We start from the raw sequence: 22605 nt of genomic DNA, 5'->3' as shown, positions 1-22605 counted from the left end.
CTGCCTGTTTTTATGAGACTTGATAGTAGGTAAGGATGGTAAGAGAAAACACATGGACAGAACCCTGCAGAGAAATTGATCACGCCATCACCCACTTGAATTTTACATATTTAAGGTCCAATTTAGTTTAAAATAACTTAATGTCAATAAATTGCATTGGCAGAGTGGACTATTTCTATCCCATTCCTAACATGCTCCTAGTTTCAACTACATACTCATCTGAGAAACATCTGAGGTCTTCTCACATATAGGACACATCTTTCTGCTTTGCTCAGTGGTTGACTATGTTTGTAAGGGCCATGTGGAGGGACAATCTAAGAGCACAATCTGAAGCCACACTGTGGAATTCCCATGGTGGCTCAGTGGTTAATGAACCCGACTGTCGTCCATGAGGACGCAGGTTCGATCCCTGGCCTTGCTCAGTAGGTTAAGGATCTGGCGTTGCCGTGAGCTGTGGTGTAGGTCGCTTGGATCCTGAGTTGCTGTGGCTGTGGCGTAGGCTGGCGTCTACAGCTCCAATTGGACCCCTAGCCTGGGCACCTCCATATGCCATGGGTGTGGCCCTAAAAAGACAAAAAAAAAAAAAAAAAAAAGTTGCATTGTGAGGATGAGAATCTCATTTCAGTTCACGCTGCAGTGTTCCACCCCTGATTTCCGCACCTCTGCTCCAAGCACTGAACCCACCAGCCCCTCCTCTCCAAGCAACACCAAGCTCCACAGCCTCGGACACAAGGAAGCACTTTCAGGCATTCCTCGTGCACACTTCACATCCCCTGGCTGGATGGGAAACCAGGTGTCAGCAATCTACCACTCATCCTGCAGGAAAAGAGCCAGACAGGATGGCTAATGAGCAGCAGGCGGCCCACCAACCTTCACCACTATGAGATTTCCTTGAGATCTGCAGTACAAGGTCCCACACGCCGCTGTTTGTGGCCCACAAACAAGATCTGGTTTAGGAGTACAAATGCCTGTGGGAGGTACTCTTCATTTCTGTCGAGTGGCTCTTCCATGGTCGAGTCACTATGGTGAGTTATACAACTGAAAGGGCATTCAGTCGGCAGTGCTGTGTGATGCCCAGCTGCAAGACATTTCTCCCCGGGTCCACAGAGTACTCCCTTTCCTCTCCAAGCTGCTCTTTTCAGCCATGAAAAGTGTCTGCAAACGGTATTATTTTGATAGCTCTGGAAACCATCTGGGAGCCAAAAGAGAGGTTTCCTTACAGTGAACAGAGAGAGCTCTTAATTCCCCACCCTGCCTGGCCAGGACACGTCGCACTGGACTTAAAGGAGCCGTTCTACCAGAGCTATTTGCTGAGAGTGACATTAATCAGGTTCAAGAGGATGAGGGCCATCTCTCCAAATACCCCATGCTAAAGGTGACCCATCTGTCTCAAGCACCATGCCAATGCTGGAACCAAAGCTGGACGCAGCCTTCTTTTAATTTCTTAACCATAAAAAAGGTTAATAATTCCACAGTTGCTAACCATCGGAAAACTGGCAAACAGCAAAGGACATAATACAACAGGAGAAAAAGGCTTTCTATTTAACATTTATCATTAACACCCTGCCTCTTTCACAAAGCATTTGAGGAGATTTACAATAGAAGACATGTTAATTCAGTGAAAACATTAAAATGGAAAGTTGAAAGCAACAGAGGTAGATGGAGAAGGGTAAGATAAGCGATGGGCAGAAAATTCCAATGTCCAGGAAGCTTTTTGCAATTAGGACAAGGAACTGTGGAATTTTAGAGCTGAGGAGATGATTGAAGGTGGTGATTCTCATACGTTCATGCCCATTAGAATTAACTGGAAGACTTGTTAAAATGAAGACTTCTGGGGGTGGGATTAACATATACCCACTACTGTATATGACATAGAGAACCAACAAGGACTTACTATGTACCATAAGGAATTATACTTAATATTTTGTAATCACCTATAAGGGAAAAGAATCTGAAAAAAATATATGTATATATAACTGAGTCACTGTGCTGTATACCTGAAACTAACACAACACTGTAAATCAACTACACTTCAATAAAAAAATTTTCTTTTCAAATGCAGACTCCTGGGCCCCACTCCAGGGTTACTGATTCTGTAAGTTTCGGATAGTGATGAGGACCTACATTTCTTACAAGTTCCTAAGCGATGCTTATGCTGCTGTCCTGGGGGCCAACCAGACTTTTGAGAACCACTGCTCGAAGATTCAGAGATTCATAGCTGTGGACACTCATCACAATCAGTTGGGTGGATTTTACACATAAGGAGATTGTGATTCAATATGCTTGGGGGGACATGTTTTTCATAAGTTCAACAAATGATATTAATGAACACCAATGACATTAGGCTAATTACTTTTTTTGATAAATGCAAAAAATATGCCTCCCATCCCCCCCACCTTTGTGTCCATACCCACAGCATATAGAAGTTCTCGAGCCAGGGACTGAATCTGAACCATGGCTACAACCTATGCTACAGCTGGGGCAACATCAGATCTTTAACCCACTGCACCACAGCAGGAACTCCAAAAAACATATTTTTGAAAGAATCTTAAGTTTAAAGCATAAGAGTGGGGTTCTCATGGGGCCTCAGAGGTTAACAAACCCGACTAGCACCCATGAGGACGCGTGTTCAATTCCTGGCCTCGCTCAGTGGGTTAAGGATCTGGCGTTGCCATGAGCCGTGGTGTAGATTGCAGACACAGCTCAGATCCTGCGTTGCTGTGGCTGTGGAGTAGGCTGGCAGCTACAGCTCTGATTGGACCCCTAGCCTGGGCACCTCCATATGCTATAGGTATGGCCCTAAAAAGACGACAAAAAGAAAAAGAAAAAAAGAAAAAGAAAAAAAAAAGCATAAGAGTATGCATCATGAGAAAATTTAGATACTTATTGATCAATCCAGAGGTAGCCTCCCTGCACACTCTTCTAAGAATTTTGCAAGAAAGCACCCTGAGTGAACACAGTTACCAGTGAATAAAGACATTTATGAAGTATGTATAATTGTGTTGTGGTGGATGGACCTTAAACTAACCTAAGTTGATCAGGAAAGAATGTAACTTAAATTTTAACTGATCAAAAAGCTCTTCAGCTCCTAGATGAGATGGACACCACCTTAGATTTTATCAAGTCCAACAAAACAGAGCTATAGCTCACTTGAAGACTGCATTTTTTAAAAAAATCAGATTTACTCTCCAAAAATACAAATCAAGGATAATTAGATAAACTAGGTAAGGCTGTTGACTTTATAAAAAAATAGTCACCATAAGCGGGGCTAGATTAAAATCTTTACAGGCCCTAAGGACTGAAGGGATTATGGTGTCCTCCTTTTCCCTCCCTCAGTGTAAGTGCCAAGACCCAAGTTTAGGGAATTCCAATGAGGTTCTGATTTTTCTTCTCATTTAAGACTTGTTTTTGAAATATCAAAATTTTCCTCATTAAAGAATTTTTTTGTTTCTTCTTGCTGATGCCCTAAGCACGTTTAGCTGATCTACTGAGTAATCATGCGCTAGACATGAAGTTTCTTTAAATGGTGTGCTCCACAGTGACAAAAGTTGAGGCTTAATAGTCTCAAATTCTATTGTTCACTAGTGTGTGTTTTGGGAAAGATCACCTAAGCATTAGTTTCCTCACAGAATGAGGGCACTGACTCTCACGTAGAAGTGACAATATTAAATTGGTATAAAAAAAAAGCCAAAAAACCCCAAAAAACTGGCTCACTGCTGTTATAATGGTGGCTAAGCAATATTTAGTTACCACAATTATTTACAAGAGATCACAAACTCCTCTACTGCCTAAAATAAGATACGTCCTTACTACAAAAACAATGAGCCTACCAAGATTTGCGATGCAATCTTCAACATTAAATGGCTATGCAAAATCATTTTGTAATGGATTTTCTATGGAGGATTATTTTTGACCAAGACAAGTAAGAAAAACCACATGTTTACAACTCCTAGAAGTTCTTCAAAGAGCACCTGCCAAGGTAGGTCACGTGGCAGGACTTGTAAACTCTGCCATTGTTCCTTATACTGGGAGCAGACTTCCTCCTTAGGTAATCAGAAAACAGAATTATCTTTTCTAATTGGTAACTATATTTATGAACAAAATTTCAACTTGATCTTTAAAACAATAAAAATAAAGGTGGGGGAATTATATATGCCTTTCTTTAGGAGAAAGGAAGAGAATTCAGTATAAATAATTTTTTTTAGACATTGTTGCTTTTTCTCCACTAAATTTCTACTTTGTTTAGAAAACACACACCCTGCAATAGGGATTACCTTTGCACAAATATTCAGAAAGACTTATCAAGAATGAATACTAATCAAGGAGGAAAACACAAATGTAATATACTTTTCAAAGACTACCTCACTCAGGATGAATGTTAACTAAACTTATTGTGGCAATCACTGCGAAATATGGGTATCAAATCATTATGTTATACACCTTAAACTAATACAATGTTGTATCTCAATTATATCCCAGAAACTACTTCATTTGGTCTTTCTACCATAAGAACCTGAAAATAATCCAAATCAACTTTCAAATATATATTTGATTTTAAAGAAAAATGACATCCATTCTAAACAATTGTAGAGAGTGTTCTTCATCATACAAATGCACTCTATCTTACCAATTCCCATTAATAGGTAACATATAATAATAGCTCTATCAATACAAGGTAAGGTCAAAGCTAAGCAAAGAAATAACTATTGAAAGTTATAAATAAAATAACACTTGCATTTAACTAGATGAATGCAAGAGTGAATTGTTAAAAGACTAGAAACAAGAGGACTTTTCATTTGGTTTTACATTGATAACTGCTTCAAAATAAACACTCTATAAGATAAAAACCTTATACAGAAAAGCATATGAAAATAAGACTGGAAAAATCAGTCAATAACTCTAACCTCTTAATGCATATTTGTGTAGCTCTATCATAGTCTTTATCTGTTCTGCCATGAGAAAGGCAAGTAGACTAAATGTGTCTCCCCAAAATTTGTATGTTGAAGTCCTAATTTCAAGACAAGGCCTTTGGGAATAGTCAGGTTTAGATGAGGTATAAGAGTGGGGCTCATATGATAGGATCTGTGCCCCCCCTCCCCGTTTTTTTGCTTTTTAGGGCCGCACCTGCAGCATGTGGAAGATTGAATCGGAGCTGTAGCTGCCTGCCTATACCACAGCCACAGCAACTCGGGATCTGAGCCATATCTGTGACTTATACCACAGCTCCTGTCAACACCGGATCCTTAACCCAATGAATGAGGCCAGGGATCGAACCCACATCCTCATGGATACTAGTCAGGTTCATAACCTGCTGAGCCACAATGGGAACTCCCTCTGTCCTTATTTAGACAAGACACCAGAGAGCTTGCTTCCTCCCTCACTCCTCCCATATGAAGACATGGTGAGAAGATGGCCAGCTGCAAGCCAAGAAAAGAACCCTTACAGGGAAACCAAATCAGCCAGTACCTCGAATTTGGACTTCACAGCTTCCAGAAATAAATATATAAATAAATTCCTGTTGTTTAAGCTACCCAGTCTATGGTATTTTTGTTATGGCAGCCAGAGCTAAGATAGCAGAACACATTTTTTAATCTCTGTTTTTATAGACAATGAAACTGAAGCACAATAAAATTAAGTGGCCAATGGGTAATATTTAGGTGGACTGCAACCAAGCTTTGTGACTTCTAATCCAGTGCTCTTTCTACTATACCCATTAACCCTGAAAAAGAGATATCAATTTAAAAAGAGCATTCTGAACATACTAACACCCTTTATAATATGAGTGTCAGGGAACCAAGTTTCCTATGTCACTTCAAAACTGAAGTCCCCACCCCCACCCCCATCTAAGGGAGATCTTGTGATCTGCGCCCAAAGCAAACCAGTAGTAAAACAAAACACATCGTCACTGGGTCCAGATGTGTGTATCAATTGCTTCTAACGTTCATCCAGTGAATATTACATTGGACCTTGGCTACTTACCTTACTAAGTTTTGTTTTAAAAAAAGCAAGGAAATTTCTCTTCTGAACTGTCCTGATCCTCCTGATACTGATCAAAAGGACCAGTAAGCACCTCAGGCAACACACTACAATCATTATTTGCCTTCAGGGATGATCTACCCAACTCTTTTCTCAGCCCTTCTATATGATTCCCATAAACTCCAGTGGTTAAAAAAAAAAAAGATTTTAATGCTTTAAATAACCTGTCAACAACTCTTTCTTTGAAAACAGGTTTAATTGAAGCTGGAATCTTTAATGCTAATTACTCGAGGCTGTGACCACAGGTAAGAAACCACACATCACTTTGGCAAACCTTTATTTATAAGTATTATGAGTGAAACTGCTGTGAAATTATAATTGTATTTAGTCTCTTGGGCCCTTCTATTATCAAAAGCCATTGATATTGATATGCCCATCACTGGCTTGCAATAGAGCAAGATCCAAAGAACTGCCCTCCTTATGGTTAGCAAAACAGTAAAGATCCTTATTTCAGTTATATTTTCAACTTACAGAAGAAAATCATCCTGAGTGCCAAGATAATTGGCTTTATATTGAGGTGCCACCATCTCTACAATTGCATTTGCTTTCTTTGTTATTATCATCATCTTCACTATTATTATAAAATGCCATCATCTTTTGTACCCATCACTGTCTGAGAACACAAAATCCCATTAGGAACCGAAATGGCCTTGGGGAACAAGGGTCTATAAATCTTTCCATAAGACCCTTTTCCACACTTAGGGATGGCTATAATTTTCTTTTAGCTTCCTCTCTTTTAAAAAGAGGAGACTCAAGTCTTTTATCTCTCATCACCAGTTGTACTTTGAAGGCTGCTACTGACTACTGTGGCTGGAACATGTGATCTTTCAAAAAATCCAGTTGTTGCAAGATGGTGTACATGCCAGATGTGTTCTGAAAATTACTCACTTGTTAAGAGCTTTAGGAATGAAAAATCATCTGGACACAGACCATTTACAGTGGTACCACCTAGGTGCAAGACTGTGTGCCCAAAAGTTGAGCTGCACAACTGGCTCTTAATATACCAGATTACAATCTGGTATAATCTTAGAGACTTACCTTTTAACTGGTCTTTCTTTTTCTCCCCCTCTGCTGTGTTTTAATGGGAGGGGAAGAAAAAAGTTACAAGTGAGAGGGTTTAGAGCTGTAATGCCTCACAAAAGAGAAATAGGAAGAAAAAGAAATTTCCAATAGAACTGCCCCACAATTGTTATTGAAGCTTACCAATGAACATCAAAATATCACTGCTCATCAGTTAATGATAAGATCCCTTAACTACTGTCAGAAAAACTATTTATTTACTTATGATATAACCAAACTGTGTAGAGCACAAGACACTTGAAACAATGAAAAAGTACTAATATATTCTCTCCAAGGGCACTGTTGAATTGATCAAAGTTCTAAAAGTACATTATATGTGGTTATAGCTCTTCGTGTGGGCTTATACAGTTTTAAATATTAAATTAAATAGAATGAATTCAGAGTATTATAAACATAGTACTTAACTGAAGTAAAACACAGATATATCAAAAAAGATCATCTTGACAAAATATTTAACTGAATTTCCTTAACTTTAGGCCTTTTTAAAAAATGGCTTCCTTAAAAATGGTCAGAGTATTTGGTTGATACCAATAGAATCCTTATAGACTTACACAAATGTCAGGAAGTGTTATTGATTTTAATCTTGACTATCTTAGAAAATTTCCCCCATTAAATGTGAGGCTTAGATTTATTACCATCGCAGTAGCATCAAGAGTTCGTTTTATTTGCTAAGCCCTTATTTCCAGGGTGCTTTGACTTCCAAAATAATCAAAATCCACTGGAGAAAAAAGTATTGCTTTAAAACTGTCCAATCAACATCAGGTTAAAAATGCAACATCTCATTACCAATCTATACAAAAAAGATTGTTGATAGTTTCAAGGGCTATCTCTTTACAAGCCTGTATCTTCCTAATTAGAATAACTGCATATTTTGGGTAATATATTGGAGCCCTTTTTTTCTAGATGAAAGCACCCTCAAGTTCCTCGGTTACCCATAGGGGTAAAAGAAAGTAATAGAACCTTTATTTACATTTCTTTTCTATTTTCAAATTTTTATATGTGCTTTCTTGTACATAATATGTTAGCATGGCTATTGCTATGGGTATAATTTGGAAATATACATATATTGGGGGATACATGTTTGCTAAGAAAGATAAGTTTTAATATCAACTCTTTAGATAATTACTAGTTTTAATTCTGTAATTTACCTGCTCAAATCTTAATTATATGACACAGATTTCAAATTCTGGAGTGACGTGTGCTAAATATAGAAGCCAGAATCATTAGAATTTACTCAGGGACTATTCCGATTTTTGTATTTTATAGTATTTTATGCTCAAAATTGACTTAGAGCTTACATTTTTAAGTTAAATAAAAAGACTATAACAGAGTTGATAAGAGGTAACACAAACTTATTTAAAAGATTTCAAAGTGCACATCTCAAAATAAAAACCCAACAAAAAATATTTTACATGACCTTCTTATCCCCTGAAATTTGAAATTATCTTCATGTGGCTCTATTGCTGAGACTCTAATCTTACATTCTTTACTGAAAATCACAAAGTATTAAATGAAACTGGAAATTTTACCAAAAGCCTAACATCTAAATATGCTATATTTACACTTGCTTCCATTAAAATGTTAAGTACTAATAAAACATTTCTAAAAATAAAACTATTTAAAAAATCTTCCTCCTATCTTAATGAAAACGAAAAAATAGCAAAAACACAGCACATTTAAGAGACGGTTTTCATGTGAAAACATTCGGAGGTGAATTTTTTGTTTTCTTCTCAATGTACCCTCTTTAAAACATTGTATTTAGAATCAACACATTCCCTATGGGTAATATTAGATTCTTGTCAAGAATAGGAGGAATGTTACTGCCTATCAGGCTCTAAAGGAACCTACATTTTTATGCACACATCTTATATAAGCCTAACAGTTGCTTTTCTTCATAAATCAATCTATTGTTGCACTTCATAATGAGAAGGCAGATTTACTGCCTTTTACCGCCTTTTCTCACCATCAGAAAGATGCCTATTTGGGTAATAGAATGTTTCTCTTCTTCAAGGGTGTTTGGGATTAGGGAGGCAGGGGCAAGAACCTTTAACATCTGCTCCCTTCAAGTGAATGACACCTCTAGTTCTCACAGCCAGGATGTTGAAAAGCAAATACCCATCAGTTGCTAAAAATTCTCTAACTTGAAGAAGCACACCACTTTAAATGCACTGAAGACACACACATCTCTAAAACACACATTTGGGATTTGAAGGTTATACTGTAAAATGGTAAAACATATCATTTTGATTGCTAACACTATAATTCAAATGCCATAAAATCATCATCGTAGTTAGAACAATAGGCATGTAGGATAAAGACCTTTGATTCCATCACCTTGAATTTTCTCTGACTCAAAACAAATCTCAAGTACCGGCTGGTAAGACTTTAACCATTTGTCATCCCAATATTGTGCAGTAATAACAAAATAGTTTACAATATAGACTTACAGTCTTCTGTTTTTATTTACTCAATTTATTCTTCCCTTAGGGAGAAATATTTAAGAATTGTGAACTTTAGACTTCAATTTAAAAACAAGAGAAAGGCACTTGTCAGCATCTAATTCCTAACCATCTGCCTTTTAAAAATATACACACATGTACTCACCCACTCACTCTAGTTAGGCTAAACATTCTTAGCAAGTAAGTAGCTCTTGATGGATCTAAACAGAAGTTTCAGTAATCATAGTTCTACTTTTGGAAACACAGCTATCTTTAAACAGGCATCATGATTCCTACTAGCAAATGCCATCAACCATAAATTAAAAGCAAACAGACGCCATCCAAAACAAATAAATAAATAAAGCGAGGCAGGTACTGGATTCAGAAGAACCCCTATTTTTGAAGAAAACTAAATGATGTCTTCTGTCCATGAATATGGAGTTTGCCTAGTGAGCTAACACTTCTTGTTACTTTGGGCTATCTTTTGTCACTTAAGCAATGCTTTCTGACAGTTTTACAGGCTGTTATCCCAAGGACTTCAGTATTTATGGCCTTTATTCACTTGGGCTTTCTGCTCTTATCCACTGGTTACTAATCACTAAATAGATTTTTTTTTATGGGGCTGAAATTAGCTCAAAGGATGTCCTTTGACAATGGCAGCTCAGGACAGCACCGGCTAAAGGTCTTCTCCTCGGCCTCTTCCTTGCTCTCCTCAATTTTCTCTTCCTTACAGACACGTTAATGAGGGTTCAGATCCACGCTGTTCAATTAGGGCAACAGCACAAATGATTTACGGCATTCTTAGAGCATGGTTTGGAACCATTTGTGAATTGATCCTCAGAAACTCATTCAATTTCAATATCCCAAGGATGATTTAAAAGCCTAAACTTGTTTCTAATCTTCATGAAACAAGAGCATTTCCTACACGTAGAATCGATATTCAGGAAAAGCTTACAAACCTTACTATACACACAGCATTTGTAGAGCTGCAAATTCTACAATCCTCACTATACACATGCATGCCTGACCATTTCAATATATACATTTTATCTTAAAATGTCAGCACATTTAATTCATAATATGCCATTCAAATTTCACCCTACATAGTAAAGGCTACTTACTACGTTTTTATCCACTACACTTAAAAGACCAAGTGCTGAAAAGCAAGTGGAAAACACAGACTCTTCTTTCCACTTAATTGCATTTGACTTAAAACATCTTCTAAGAGACTGGTTTTTATCTTCTGAACAATGCGAAATGTGTAATAGATCACGTCCTCTTTACCAGCTGGTTGCTAGAAGCTTGTAAGTCAAAACAGTCAGAAGAGTACTGTTTTCTTATAAATTAAAAATCTGAAACAAAACTAGAAATATTGATATTATTACTCTCATAAGTGTCCAGATGAACCGAGCAAATTGTACCATTCTTTGAGCGTGCACCAAGCAATGTGGTGGTGGGGGGGAGAAACCAGCTTTGAAGGAGCACTAAAGCTCCACTTACTGCTCTACAATAGAGTTTACTAAATATGACTCTTCCTGGAATGAAAGGGATTCTTATGATCAGCTTCTGTTTTCTCTGAAATTATGCTGGAATGAAAACATTGAGAAAGGAAATGTTTTTTTAAAAAAAGTTTCTTAAGCCTCTAGACATTTCTATGTCTGGGTAAAAACAGTATGTTCTACCCCATCAGAAAAACAATTTTAACTTATTTGAGCTTAGTATTTACATGAAATTACTTTACCCATTTATATACAACATTGACTATTAGGACATCAAGTGGCTGCATTTAATTTATATAGACCCATATGGCAAATTCTCCTTGAATATGTTTCCAGGAAAATTTATTTCTGCCAATGAATATGCATGCTGACATTCCAAATATAAAACTACATGATTCTCATATTTTGCTAGGAAAAAAAATGGTAGACCTTATTGTCTATGTGTAAAATTTGCCTAATTCTGAATGAATGCTATGTTCTTTAAATTTTATAATTACTTAGTTTGTATTTGTCACATATATTAACCTCTAGGCTGAATTCCATTCAAATAGTCATAGAGTATAACTACTAAAGTAATTAAAAATTAAATATATGTACTTGTATATGAATTTACACACTCATAAATTAACAAAAATAAGACAGTCTCTCTAGGATTATCAAAACCATATTAAGGAAACATTTTAATGTGCAATTAAATGATAGCTAATTTGTATCAAATACTCTAGTGGTTAGATGACAAGGGGTGTCCTGTTATTTTTCAGTAAGTTAAAAACAATGCACTGTTTGCTTCCAAGTCCGAGAAGGATATTTTTTTTTCCTACTCTTAAATCACTCTGGGGAAAAATGCACATCCGGTTTATAAAATCATACTCCCCTTTTATGAACTTTTTCTCTAATTTTTCTTTATTAGATTATAGCATGCTAGAGGCAGATTAGTGGTTTAAAACTGAATTCTTCTATAAATTGAAACCCTATATGTCTTTGACTTATCTCACCACCCTCACCCCCTTTTATTACCTTGTATAACAACCTAGAAGCTATCTTTCCTATGTAGTAACTGCTCACGGTAAATAAACTTTACATACGGCTGGCCTTTAAAAATCAGAAATACAGCAAGCAAAGAAATCATCCTCACCTCTTTTAAAAGAAAACAGAGTAGCTCTCAGGAAAACAGAAGTGCCCCAAAGTTCATGTGTGTCAGCAAGGAGTTGAGAGCTGTTAAGAATGATCCTCTTGAAAAGAAAGAAGTCTCCTTAGGCACCCACATGTATATTTAGATTAGATTGGCAGTTTAAATGACAGCAAACACATGGTCATGACTTCCCAATTGCTCATTCATCCAACACATACACACAGGCTAATCAGAAGCAAACACCCACACCGAACTGTTTTAGAAACTAGCTTCTTCCATCTGATACGACTGTATGTAAGCATACATTCCGCTAGAGAGATCAGATGTCAAACACTTAACTGTCTCTCCTAGTACATCCGGATCTTGAATCACATTGCTTTAGTGTTCCAGAACATTCCCCTAAAGTAAGTCTGACTTATCAACTTAAGTCAGTTGAGTAAACTCTCTGCTATAAGCCACAGAGTTTTATGAAATCCACAGTAAAGAAATGGCCATGCGAAGGTTCCAGGATCTGTTTGTCTTAGGAGTATTTTAACTGTGAGACCTGCCTACCCTATCAGGGAGCGCACACACTCCTATTCCGTAAACAGGGCAAAGTCACTACAGAGGATCACATTTGCTTGTGCAAATAAAGAGTGGCAGAGTTAAAAGGTAGAGATACTGAATGTGAACTTTAAGCTCCTACTCATTACTCGGGCCTCCAGTAACATTTTCCAGTACATCAGAAAATACAAAAACACAGACGGCATGATTTGGAGACAGCTATGAACTACACCTACTTGTATTAGATTTATACATACATATGTGTTGTATATAAGCACATATATTGAGATCCATGCATATTAAGATGAACAAAAAAAGCCAAATGCTCTGTGATAGAGGGGCAGGTTATTAAAAAAAAAAAATGGCATACAATTTTGCCCTTAGATCTAATGTCAAGTATTTCGAAAACTCAAGATTAGTATGAGGGTGATGGTGAAAAGAATGGAATAATAAAATGATTTGGGGCTCAGGTTCTAGAAAATCTGACCTGATTTGAAGCCCAAGTCTTGCTGTGTGACTTAAGCCAAGTGATAATCTCTCTCCAGGTCTCAGTTTCTTTATCTCTAAACCAGGGGAATGGAGTTAATAATGGTACTAGTTCATAGACTTAGTATGAAAATGTAGATAATGCAGGTGAAGCATTTAGGACTGAGCATGAAATAAATGACTCAATAATTAACTACCACTATCATCAAGAAGAAAAACTGGGAAAGTACATGAGACAAGCCATGTCTGAGTCCATTTGGCTTGTCTACCTTCTCCCCCCATGACAGTCTTCCCTGAAATATATTTGACACTTTAAGAAACAGGCCAACTTGCTTCAACTCATCCAAAATTTATTTTCCTTCAAACTTCTTTTGGAGCGGGGAGCTGACAAAATGCCTCATTCAATGCCTGGTATGTAAGGCATCCTAGAAGGGGCTTCTATATAAACAGCCGAACAAGGATGAGAATTAAAACATAAGAGTTAATCTAAATATACATCATCTTAGGAAAGTAATAACTACTAGTCAAGTAATGTACAGGTCAAGTAATAATTAATAATTCATAGAAAAAAAGAAAGTGAAACTCACTGATTGAGGCCCAGAAGCTTTTCCTCCCACAGAAAAATGGGGGCCCTCAGCAGTCTCAGGAAAAAGATCCGTTTAAAGAAAATACAAATACCATGATATGTTCTTGACATTTCATCTCAATTTTACAGACATACACACTTCTGTCATACGTTAACTTGTCAGTAGTAAAATGACAAAAACAGATGGATTCCGGTGGTTTAAATGGCAGAAATATTTGTCCTGTGGTTTTTTGCTGCTTTATAAAAGTATTACAAAGGAATTCAGAAGTAGGATGAAACCTCAAACTTAATTGACACTCTTTTGTGTTTTCTAACAAATTAAGACTATAAGTAGCCTTCATTATTTAACATCTGCTCATGTAGCATCATCAATGTCAAGTTATTTCCTCTTTTCTTTAAAAACCACAATCACTACATGCAGTTCCTGTCCTCCTAGTAAGAGGTTTCGCTATACGCTCAAGTAAGCAAATTTGATGTACTTGAGAAATAAGATTATTTCCAATGTTAATGCTATCCCCAAACTTGTTTTTAATGTTTGTCTGTACCTATCATTAAAATTTAATGTAACCTAATACAATTATCATCAATAGGATGCAGGTGTTGGATAATTACATTAGTATCAACACCACAGGCAAATTAAGATTTCTTCCCATGTGATGGAGTTCTGATAAATATCAATGCCTTGGTTTACTGAATCCTGAAGATCAAAAGGCCCTGCATATGGCACTAATAAATCAAATAGAGTCATCAAATCTACACTCTGTTTTCTTTGGCTAAAACTGCAAAGTTTTATTCACAGAGCCTTATCTATTCCTAAAACCTCTGCCAAACCAAATTTAGCTCACCAAGAGTACAGAAAATATAGCACTCCCCAGCTGCACCCTCCTGGGGCTTCTGAAGTTCAGGGATGCTATAGTGTGGTGGTCTGGAGTACCCCGGCTTTTCCTCTCCCTTGCTTTTTGGTCTCACAATCAACCAAAAACTCATCTGAAAAGGTAAAAAGTTACCTCTAGATTCAGACTGGGAAGTTAAAAAAATACTTCAACTTATTAATGAGACCAATACAAATAAAAATACTAAAAAAATATTAAGTTATGATTAAAACATACACACTAGGAGTTCCCACCATGGTGCAGTGGGTTAAGAATCCAACTGCAGTGGCTTGGGTCACTGCAGAGATGTGGGTTTGATCCCTGGCAGGGTGCAGCAGGTTAAAAGGATCCGTTGTTGCTGCAGCTGCGGCATAGGTCGCAGCTGTGGTGCAGGTCGCAGCTATGGCTCAGACTCAATCCCTGGCCTGGGAACTTCCATGTGCCATGACTGCAGCCATAAAATTTAAACACACGCACACTAAAAATAATAAAATATCTCACAAAACCTTTCCCTCACTCTGCTTAAATACCATTAAGAATTCCTTATGTTGGGAATTCCACTCAGGTATTTATAGCCTAAATAATCACTTTCTGATAAACTGACCCTAAACTTTGTGTGATGGCAGTGTTGTTTGAAAGAGAAGGGGCTAGGAAAAGATAATATAGGCAGGATGAAAGCCCAGGAAAAATTCCACTATCTTTCAGTTAGTTTCTCTAAAGAGGATGTTCTGATAAATAAACCATTCTGTTCCATGAAATTTCCAATCTTAAAGGAAATACACATGAGTGATGGGATCATGTTGTGTTTTATTTTTTTTGCTTTCTAAAACTATTTTGTACCTTTCCAAAAATGTTTACATAATTCTGTTTAAAATATGTAAAATAACAACATGTACTTCTTTGGCTCAACTGAAGCCATCCTAAAGCAGCAAAAAAAAAAAAAAAAAAAAATCCCTTTTTGTGCCCAAAATGATTTCAGAAAGGTTTAATGATTTCCCCTAATAAGTTGAAATCTCAGCTAAGAATTTTTGCCCACTATCCAGGGTCTCTCAGTCTTGGCCCTATTATTTTAAATTGGAAAATCTTTTGTTGTGAGGGGTTTCCTGTGCCTTGTAGGATATTCAGCAGCATCTCTGGCTTATGCCCATTAGATGCCATTAGCATTCCCCTCCATGCATGACCATGTGTATGATCCCAGGTCATGATAATTAAAAATACCTCCAAATAACAAAGACCTACATATAGCACAAGGAACTATATTCAATATCCTATAATAACCTATAATGGAAAAGAATCCAAAAAAGAATAGATATGTATATGTATAATTGAATCACTTTGTTGTACACCTGAAGCATTATAAGTCGACTATATACTTCAGTTAAAAAAAAATTAAGTTACAATCAATACACACACACACAAAAACAACCTCCAAACATTCCAAATATCCTGGGATGGGACATGGAAAGTCACCCCAGGCAAAGAACCACTATTCTAGACGAATATTTTCTGTAAAAGTCAACTACAGGAGTTTCGTACAATCTTGCACCATTAATTGGCACAACATTCCATTTTAATAACGTTCTAATTCCGAGAGCTCCATGAAATGACACTTCTGGTCTGGCAAGATCCATTTCAATGTTCTCTTTCTGGTATTTATGCAAAGCTGCATTATTGGAGAAAAAACCTCAAATCTCCTTCTTCTGAAGTATTTGTATTCAATCTCTCCCTTTAGTGTACTGGCCTAAAGGACTCCACTTTAGTTCTGGGTTGGATAACACTGTAGTCCCTTACATTGAAACCAAATTCCCATTTCCAGTTGGCACTGCCACTTCTGTATCCCATATACAAGCAAGAACGTAGATACATGCCATTTGGTGAACATGAAAGCGTCCAGAAAGCACCATGTGAGACTTTATATAATGTTAACCGAACTGAGTTGGCTGTGAGAATCGGTGAATGCAAGAGAGGTTTTATCAGTCGTTTACATTTAGAGAAAGCCTGTTCCATGCATCAAGTGACAGAAAACAAGATTTAGAGAAGTTTCCAAGGCAAGGTATGTCACAGGATAGGGAGGAAGATCATTCAAATACCTCTCTGGTCAGTAGTCCCAAGCCTACTCCCTTAGAAGCCAATTAACCCAAAGTCTGACAAGTCAGCCTCTGAAATCTGGGGTTTTCTTCTTGGCTATAAGCTTTACTAAAGAAACACCAAGAAAGACTTGGTCTGGTTCCTGTCATCAAGATTTGTTTGGAGGACCAATTGCCGGAGTAATGAACCTTGCAGGAGTGGACAAAGCCTATTAATAGAAGCTTTCAGCTGCCACAGACATCACTGGAGGTGACACACCCCATTCCATGGATGCCCCGAGCTTCTGTTCTAAAGATGTCCTGGAATGATACAACACAGGGAACACATAACCACAGCGAATATGCCAGACCCCAGAGAATTCCCAGTAAGAAATGCCAACTGCCTTTTATGACTATTAGTATTAGCCAATCTGTTCCTGTGGTGACAGCCACATTATTTTCACTATTTTTTTTTTGTAATAAAATTTCAAACTGTTCTGAACTGAACCTACATAATGAATTATAGGCCAACTAGTGCTGTTTTATTCTGCTACCCATTAATTACCAACACACAAATTTTGCTTCTTAGGGTCTTAATATATTAAGATGCCTTTTATATCCTTTTCATCACTGGTAATTCTACTGTTCTACATTTTGCTTTGTGTATGAGTTATCTAAATACTTACATTAACCACTTTTCCCCACACTTAAAAAAAGAATATAAAGGTCATCTTATTTACTTTGTACCCTTTATAGAGTGGTCAACAACTTTTTTTCCATAAAGAGGCCAATAGTAAATGTTTTAAACTTCACTTCTGTACAGTCTGTCAGAACCAATCAACTTTGACCCTTAAGCACTAAAGCAGCCAGAGACAATACATAAACAAAGGAACATGGCTGTCTTCCAATAAAACTTTATTTACAAAAACAAGCAGCACACCAGATTTGGTCCAAGGACTATAGATTGCTGATCCCTAACCCATAATTAGTTAGCACAACTTCATACTTAAAGTGGATTAAACCATATTTCTCTAATTTACCATATTATTTCCCCTGCTCCATTTCTGTTTATATATACACAACATACAAGGTTTTTGTTTTGTTTTGAGGAAAAAAAAAAGCTTAATGACCTCAATCAATAGCTATGTGATTTTTAGCTCCTTTAAGACCACTCTGTCCTAAACCACATGTTTTCCCATAAAAGCACATTTTTTTTTTTTTTTTTAAAGGGACACAACTGAGGTGTATGGAAGTTCCTAGGGTAGGGGTCAAATTAGAGCTGTAGTGCCAGACTATGCCACAGCCACAGCAACGCAAGATCTGAGCCACATCTGTGACTTATGGGGCAGCTTGCAGTAACGCCAGATCCTAACCCCCTGAGCGAGGCCAGGGATTGAACCTGCATCCTCATGGATACTAGCCAAGTTCTTTAACACTTAACCACAGCAGGAACTCCCAAAAGTACAATGTTCTGACCTTGTTGTCCAAGTTTCTCAGAGTTACTGTGGGAGATGTAACTGTGATATATTACACTGAAAAGTGATTTTTCAAACTATACTGTTGAATGTGTACAAATAAAAATTTTATCACAAACATAAATTACTCTTTACCAGATAAAAGCAGCTCCTTTGACAGAGTAACATCTTAGAAAAAGCAGTTGGAAAAAACTTACAAAATTAAAAATCCAAAGCCACTGCAAACATACAGGAAAGCTATCCAAAGGTCATTCATTTAGCAAGCACAATTCATTGTTTCAAAAGTTCAGGTACTTAAAACGGGTACACTTTAGTTATCTGTAAGTTCAAGTTCTATAAACAGAAATATAGGACAGGCTCATGGTGGGGATGTGGGGAGTTTGTAATGTCAAAATTGCCCAAATAATATCTAACCAAACAAAATAAACATTTTTGCACTAAGTTCAAACTGACATTTATGAAAATCAATGTTTTGATTCACACCTAGAAGAAACTTCCTACACCAGAATCTTTAACCAAATTGATTCTTGCATAAACCTCAAAACAAAAAGGGGAGACCAAGTACTAGATGAGTCAAAAAATTTGTACTTGATTGCTTCTTTTGAATACTTAACAAAACTCGTCAACTGAAAATCAAAGGTTGATGAAGGAGATGATAGAACTTTAAAAAAAAAGAAATAAAAAAATCTTTAAAATATTAGCAAAAAAAAAAGAAAGAAAGAAAGAAAGAAAGAAAGAAGCTGTTTCTCCCCTCAAAAATCTTCAATTTAAGAGCAATGATCATAAGGTAACTGTCAACAACAAATTTCAAATTTCTAAAATTTCCATGTTTTTCTTTCTTTTTTCCTTTTTGCTTTTTAGTGCCATACCTGTAGCATATGGAGGTTCCCAGGGCAGAGGTACAATCAGAGCTGCAGCTGCCAGGCTATGCCACAGTTGCAGCAATAAGCCACGTCTGCAACCTACACCACAGCTCACAGCAATGCCAGATCTTTAACCCACTGAGTAAGGCCAGGAATTGAACCCGCATTCTCATGGATACTAGTTGGGTTTGTAACCCACTGAGCCACAACAGGAAATACTACATGTTTTTCTGAATAGTTGTATAACTATGTTATCCCACCAGCAATATGCATTGTGGATGGGGGTATAAATGTCACCTTGTTTTTCCTACTGAGGACACTTACATGATTAGCCCAAAGGGACATTCCAAGGGGAACAAAACAACCCAGCAATTATCAAAATTCTGCAAACTTTCTCAAGATGCTCAGAATTACAATGAAACAGAAAATTTCCACCAACAAGAATGTCAAGGATTCTAAATGCTGCTATCAGATCAGAGATAAATGTTTCATCAGCAACATATTATGTACAAATAGTGGCATTATTCACAATAACCAAATGATGAAAATAATCCAAATCCCTGTCAACTGATGAACAGATAAACAAAGTGTGGAACAGCCATATAATGGAATATTATTCTGCCATAAAAAGGAATGACATTCTGGTACATACCACAAAACAGATAAGCATTGAAAATACCACATTGAGTGAAAGAAGCCGATCACAAAAGACCAGGCATTATATGATTCCATTGATATGAATTGTCCAGAATAAGCAAATCTATAAAGAAACGAAGTAGACTGGTGGATGTCTAGGGCTGGGGGAGATGAGGGAATTGTGAAGTGATAACTAAAGGGCATAGGACTTATTTTGGGGCAATGAAAATATTCTAAAATTGACTGTGGTAGTAGTTGCATAACTCCATGGATATACCAAAAACCACTGACTTTATACACTTAAAACTGGTGAATGGTAGGTCTGGGTATTGTATCTCAAGTTGTTTTGAGAAAACTGTATTGAATATATATTGACAATTGCTCATTCCATTGTCTTTCCTTTTCTTATTCTGTCCAGTAAGGCAATTTGATTCAATCTATATGTTTTTAAAGATTAAAATGTAATTAAGTTATGTATATTTTGGAGATATTTAGCCCATCAGATTATTATAGAAGTTTTAAAACTGGAAATTTTATGAGAATAAACCAAGAGAATTTAATGGTGAATTTGGTAGTAATGTTTCCATGAACTACAGATAAAATGTAAACTATAAGCCAAAGAAAATAGTAGTGGATTTGATAGTGTTACATTAAGAAGGATACAAAGTATAAAAATATATTGAGATATTTGGAAGTAAAAGGAGGGAAGTTTAAAGAAAGAAGTAAAAAGTAGGAGAGTAATTTTTCTCCAAGGTTGTAAATATAGACAGGACTTTGAAAATAAAACCTAAACCTTGTTACGCAGACTAAGACCTACTTATGGAAAAAGAAACAGAGGCATTAAGGTAAAGTGAAAATACAGATATAAGTATATAAAAATCAGATAAAAGTATTGATCTTCAAATAATCATAAATTAATTCCTTCATATAAAGCCCATCAGCAAATGGTATACATTAGGAACTGTCTTTTATTGACTTGTTCTTACAGGCCTACTAAGTGTCTGGAAATGTGTTAGCACCCTGGGGAAACAGTGCAGGATCATCCAGACATGATCACTGACCCAGAGGCTTTACAGTCTAGCTTGTGGTTTAACATTTAACTGCCTTTTGCTTCAATATTTCACATTTATGAAGAACTCTAGCAAACTGGCTGCTTGAATTCAAACCTTTAAAATCAAAGCTAGAAGTAAGAATTAGCCTTCAGAGATATAGTTTCCTTCCTATAACTGCAGGACAAATTAGGTATTTCATAAGTTAAATTGAGTGTAACTTATGTGCAATAAAATACACAAATCTAGGTATACAGCTCAATTAATTCTTACATATGTACACATCTAACTGCCACCTTCAAGATACAGAATAGTTCCCCTGATGATGATTGTGGACAGTAGTTTGCTAAGTGTTGATACTGGATTTCTTAAAATTCTCCTAGGGCATTAGGTAGAAGATTTGTAAACGCCAAATTAATGGTATTGGTCAGTCATGTTGTGGAAATAAAGTCACATCTAGAGAACTGATTGTCCCTGCATAGAAAATACTAGCTAATGTCCAGGAAAGGGAAAAGGGTGGGAAAAAAAAGTGAAAGAAACAGAAGGGGCTCCTGCAGATAGGACAAATGGAAGTGGGAAATAAGAGAGACTGCACTTCGGAGGGACTGTTTGGATTCTCCTCACATTTACTTTGCAGGGAGGGTAGATGGTATGAGGGAATTGGCACTATGAGGCATGGAACCAAAGCCATCAATACTGGATCTGAAGAACAGCAGAAAATGAGTCTTGGGGATCAGAGAGCAGCTAAAACACATGGAAAAACTGTCCCATCTCATCTTCCCATCCATCTATGTATTTATCTAACACTTTCATGAGAAAACATGCCACCCTATGAAAAAGATCCTGGGTTTATCTGTCCCCTGACCCACTTTCCACATCTACCTCCTTTAAATCTAATCACATGCTGTTGCATCTAAGTATTATTTGCATGAGCTGCACTACTTTTCCTAAAATAAGGTAGGGCAAAAACCCATAAAAATTCCTTTTCACTATCGAATGTCTATTCTCTAACATTGAAGTTAATTGAAAGAAGACAACTATGTGATAGATGTCCAATGAAGAGCTAGAAATTATGCAAATTTGGGAAAGATTTTCCTATATAACTATTCTATTATTCTCCCATTTTATTGTACTATCTTGATACACTACAGCCCAAGTGCTACAATAGCTCAAAGACTGAACACAACTAGAAGAAAAAACAGAACTACAATGGAATTCAATAGGTGGGCTAAGGAGGGGCTTATCCATGGTGGCTTGCCACAAAAATCAGCACATCTGGTGGTTAAGAGGGACCCTCCAGGATAAGTACCATGCACCCTGCTCACCTCAGGCCTCTCTCGAGCTGCTTTATTCTGCCTCAGCTCCCCAAGCTGTCAAGAAGCCAAATCTTATTGGTCAGAGCACTGAGTTACTTCCAAAAACATTATTTCAAGAAATGAAGATAATGATTACGTTTCTTCCCAATCTTGTTTCCTTAAACCAGGCCTGGTGGTTCCCAGACCCATCATGGTCCACAGACTGTTTAAGAGCTATATTTCTACTTCGTCAGCATCTTTAAAATGTGGCATCAAACACAAGACCCAGACATGTCTGATGGGGGCAGAAGGTAATGCAGCTGTAATTTTCCATGACTGACATACAATGTTTCTATTAATACAGCCTCACATTAAAGGCACTAAAAGAGCACTGGTCAGAGCCACTACAATCAAGACTACACCCTCCCACCATAAAAACTGTCTCTAAGGTCACTGATCTCCCCTGTCTTTTGCTAATCAAAATAATTACTTGATTTTAAATGAAGGATAACAGCCAATGAGATCCTGCAGTATAGCACTGGGAACTTT

The 22605-nt window shown here is 36.9% G+C and overlaps 1 protein-coding gene across 4 annotated transcripts in view; it reads right to left on the bottom strand.

Moving 5' to 3' along the window:
* The window catches only part of MLLT3 (MLLT3 super elongation complex subunit), a 287600-nt gene that overhangs the window by 23402 nt on the left and 241593 nt on the right, over positions 1 to 22605 (bottom strand). The gene's annotated exons all lie outside the window — the stretch shown is intronic.

This window comes from Sus scrofa, chromosome 1, assembly GCF_054392235.1.
Source record: "Sus scrofa isolate SSC_HxYL_T2T_F1_AM1 chromosome 1, Sscrofa_HxYL_maternal_Yorkshire_Landrace_v2.0, whole genome shotgun sequence".
Classification (NCBI taxonomy): Eukaryota; Metazoa; Chordata; class Mammalia; order Artiodactyla; family Suidae; genus Sus; species Sus scrofa.
This window is presented reverse-complemented; position numbering and strand designations above follow the sequence as displayed.